A 4,562-nucleotide genomic window follows, 5' to 3' on the forward strand; every position below is an offset into this window, starting at 1 on the left:
ATATGTTTTTGAGTGAAAACCTTGTATATAGCAGTATTCATTTTTATATAAAAAGTTAATATATTTATGTGCATTTGCACATAGAGAAACACCTGATTGGTTATAGATTAAAATAGCATTATGTACTGGAGTTTCAAACTGGTTTTATTTTTATTGTTTTCCCCCAAATTATTCTTCTGTCCATTTTTTTCTCCATTCCTTCAACAAATATTTATTAACTCTATCTTGTTCCAGGCTCAAAGAGATAATTTCATTTCTTCCCTTGAAATAAAGATAGTATATCAATACCTTAATATCCTTGCTAGATGAGTACATATGTCCCATCTCTTCTTATTAATAATTATCCAAAAGGCACCTGAAAAAACATCCTGAAATACCTCAAGTTATAACCTGAGTGATTTAAGCCTTGGAAAACATTAAAATTAAACTTTGCACAAAGCAAATCTTTGAATTTGACCTTTAAAAATAAGAAAATTTAGTTAATAAAGGGAGAAAGTTTATCTCTGAGCACATATGAAAATTCTCTGCCCCAGAAACTGTGGAGTGTATTAGCTTGACCTGTAGGTACACAGTGGATGATTTAGAAAATCAGTATCTCTCTTCAGCCATTGTATTAAAACCAAGGAAATAAAATTATGTCCTGATTTCTAGCATAAAAAATTCTGATTGCTAGAAAAATGTTATTCTACCTAGCTAGTTCAATTTGAAACACAGTGAATTAGAGTAACTACATTTATTTCTAAATTTACTTTGTGTGATCAAGTAGACTAATTTGAAAAATTAATGTAATGATTACTAAGTAGGAAGGTGATTACAAACTACAGGAAAATAGTCTTTTACTTTAATGTTCCTTGTAAGCACAGAGAATTTCAAGACTAGTAGCTACTGTACCATTTCATTTCTATAAACTGGTGTAGGTGTTTGTGTTATAAACAGTAACATATTATTAAGAGGAGTTAAGGATGCTGCAGTAGCTTACAAACCAAGGAGTGTGACTTCATGAGAAGAAGCTATATCCTCTTTATGTGGATCCAGAGTACTAAGCTGCCTAAACAGAGGAAGGCAATACTAGTACTGTTTACATTCTTCTTTTGCTCTAAATGTGGAAAACAGTCAATAAACATCAGCTGAGACTTAAAGAGTTATTTTCTCTAAAGTATACCGTATGTCTTTGAATTTTTACGGAAAGAAACATTCTCCTGAATTGCTACTTTTGGATTACGATAAGGTCAGTTTTGCAAACATTTCTTCACATCATGGACTACACTCACAGAATTTTCTGGTAGGATGCTGTGCAGCTGTCTAGCACAGAGCCCTGAGGCCTACTTCCAAAGTGTTACCCTTACCCCTACAGTAATGTTAGGATGAGATTGCTCCACTATCTGTGATACTACAGTTCAACTACTGCAAGCTTTTACGACCTACCCCACCCGCATCTGCAGAGGTTACAAGAGGCTTTTTCAACTTCCCTTCTCTATTACCGACAGTAGTTTGACTTATGCAGATTCAGACACAAATGCAGGTATTGTTGCTTCTGCTACTGATGATGACCAACCTACCCGTGGTGCAGCATTACATATGAAAGTGGCAATAAACAAAATCAGCCCAATTTCATCATTTCTATGACGTTTAAAAATGAGACAGTTGCCTTGCATTGCATAAAGGTCGTTTGCCCTTCAGGTTGAGGAAATATAGAAACTCATGTTCTACACTTATTAGTTGGAGAGGTCCTTTTTATTATGCTCTAGTGAAAATGTGAATTTGTGTATTTAGTAAGACATGACTGAGTCTGTATGGAAACTAGTCAAATATAACAGTGGACTGTGGTATAATGAGAGGCCCATCATGTGAATTGCTAGTTATAGGTAGAGATTGATTAGTTTTGACATAAAATAATGAATTTCATTTCATTCATGTTCCTGTTATACTGAAGCAAAAACCATAGCAAGCAGAACTGTTTTAGAAAATTTATATTATAAGGTCCAAAGCCTGAATATGAGCCCAAAGTCTACTATGTGTCCTGTAGGAAGTGATGTTTGGAATGACTCATTAGTAGGCAAAGCTAAAACTCAAGAATATTGAAGCACTTTACTTGTGTACTATTTCGCTAGAAGTGGATCGCTGTCTATAGAAATCTGTGTCCTTCCATTAAACATGCAGAGTTATCACTGAAAATTTCAGTCCCATCCTCCTTACACATGGAAGGGGATGTATGTTAGTTTGTCTTAATGAAACACAAAAGAATTAATGTGTGCTTATTATGACCAAAGCATTTAAAAGGGGTGCGCCATCTCCACTTTCCCTTTCTTTTCTTCCAGCTGGATGCACAGGATTCCAGACTTTAGGGGATGAAGGAGCCACAAGAGAGAAGAAGCCTGATTCCCTATATATCCACACAGAAAAAAATTGCCCACTGACTGGGAACAACTGTATCCAGCTGATTGATATGTGAGGCATAATTAATTGCGTTAAGACATGGGAATTTGGGGGGTATTTAAGAAATCATCATTACACTAACAAATACTGTTCTCCATAATACTCAAATAATGATTTGAGGCAGGGAAAAAGGTAGAGTACTGGAACAAAGAGGAGAATGGATGAGCATAGGTATGACTGAGTTTTTGCTGATGTGTGAACAAAATAATCTACTAAACAATGATATAGCTAATAGGGGATTAGTTAAAATGTGCATATTCTCCTTCTACATCCATCACTTTAGGCAACTTTGCTGCTGATTTATGCAAGTTTTCTGTACCTCAGTTTTCTTAACTGCAAAAGAAGAAATTCCACTAGATAAACTGTATACTTATTGATTCTTTCAGCTATAACATTCCCACTCCATGTTTCCACTAAAACATGAAGCCATGTACTCTAAGTTACAAAGTGACCTAGCATTTCTCTGAGAAGAAGAATTGTGCTATAGAGTAAAGAACACAGCACCACTCACCTACCAGGATTCCAGGGTTTCCTCTACTTCTGGATAACTGCAGGTATTTAGACAAGTTACTTAAATTTTCTGGACTTAAGTTCCTTCACCTATAAAGTAAAAATAAAGGTAAAGTTATCCCTTTAAGCTCTAATATTCAGCAACTTATAAACAGTCCAATTTGTGTGGTTTTTATGGAAATGAAAAGCCAGGCCATTAGTTTGCTTCTGAAGTAGAAGGCATAGCTTCCCCTATCAAGTGCTATCAAGAAGTTAGGCCAAAATCTGTTGACCCATAAATAATTTTTAAGAGACTATGACATTTGCACCAGCCTTTTCTCACTTATCACTGCAGTATTAGGAAATTTTCCCTGAACAGCATGGCAGAGGCAGCAGAAGTACAAATTTATAGTTAGCTCCCAGCCCCTAGGCTAGGGTCACATTCCTCACCCATGGTGTTCTCCCAGTGCAGGAGCTCCTGTGGAGACCAAAATGCAGTGCAAGGCAAGTCCTTCCCTTCCATGAAGCAGAGAGGAGGGCTACTTATGTCATGACTAGTCAAGGGTGGGAAAATAAACATTTTCTCAAATTCAGCTTTGAAAGCATCAATTAATTCTACCCATGTCTTTACAACAGCTCAGATGCTCCATACACAGAAAAGTGAATCAACTGAATTTATCTTTCAAAAAAAGTCAGTGGAAAAGAAAAAAAGGGAAAATGACAGGTCAATTTAACTTTTAGTTGTTAGTCGGCCTGTGTGTGTGTGTGCGTGTGTGTGTGTGTGTGTGTATAGGGAAGGAGAAAGGGGGGCGAGGAGAGACTATTTATTAATTCAGGCATTGAGTTGGAATGGTTAATTTCTACCTATCTCCAAACACCCACCTTAGGTAATTTTTCTCCATTAAAGTAATTTGAAATTTAAATACAATATTCCAATTTTATCTCTAACTACTTAGAAAAGAGCTTAGTTTCAATGAAAGGTCAACTCACTGTGGAAAGGATAAACATAAGAAAATTTTTAGCTTCTCAGTGGGTGAAAGTGGTAGCAAAATAAATTTGAGAGGTAAAGAGTTTCAGTTTTTTTTTAGTTTTAAGGGTGTGTAGTCTATAAAGGAGAACACACATTAGGATAATTGGACTAGAAATGTACACATCTTGAGAATGGACAGCTAAATTTGATTGGGGATTTCTAAACCTCACTGCGACCTTAGCAGTTTTATTATCTGCAATGATTATATTTGTTTGCCTCTGTTTCATGCCTTCAGGAAAGACTTGCTTGATGGCTATCAACCTACATGCGATGAATCTGAGGGGCATAAAAAAAAATCCAGGTTGAAATTTTATAATTATAGAATATGGTTTTTGTAAGAAGGGAATTTGACATTTAAGTCAGCATTATTATTTCTTTACTTTTTTTTGTGTTATTCATAACACTGATTTCTAAGTTTATTTTAATATAGATTTCCCCCCTGCTTTTTCCGAAGATACCTATAGCATTATTTGACATTTTACATGAGACATTTGTATGTGTTGTGTATACGTTTCATGTGACATAATATGAGGAATTGAGCTGTTACACACTTAGCTCTCTGTTTTTTCTGGGGTTTTTTTTGTCACTAATTATTAGAGAAAAAATT

The sequence above is a fragment of the Lipotes vexillifer genome, unplaced genomic scaffold, assembly GCF_000442215.2.
Source record: "Lipotes vexillifer unplaced genomic scaffold, Lipotes_vexillifer_v1.1 scaffold1681, whole genome shotgun sequence".
NCBI lineage: Eukaryota > Metazoa > Chordata > Mammalia > Artiodactyla > Lipotidae > Lipotes > Lipotes vexillifer.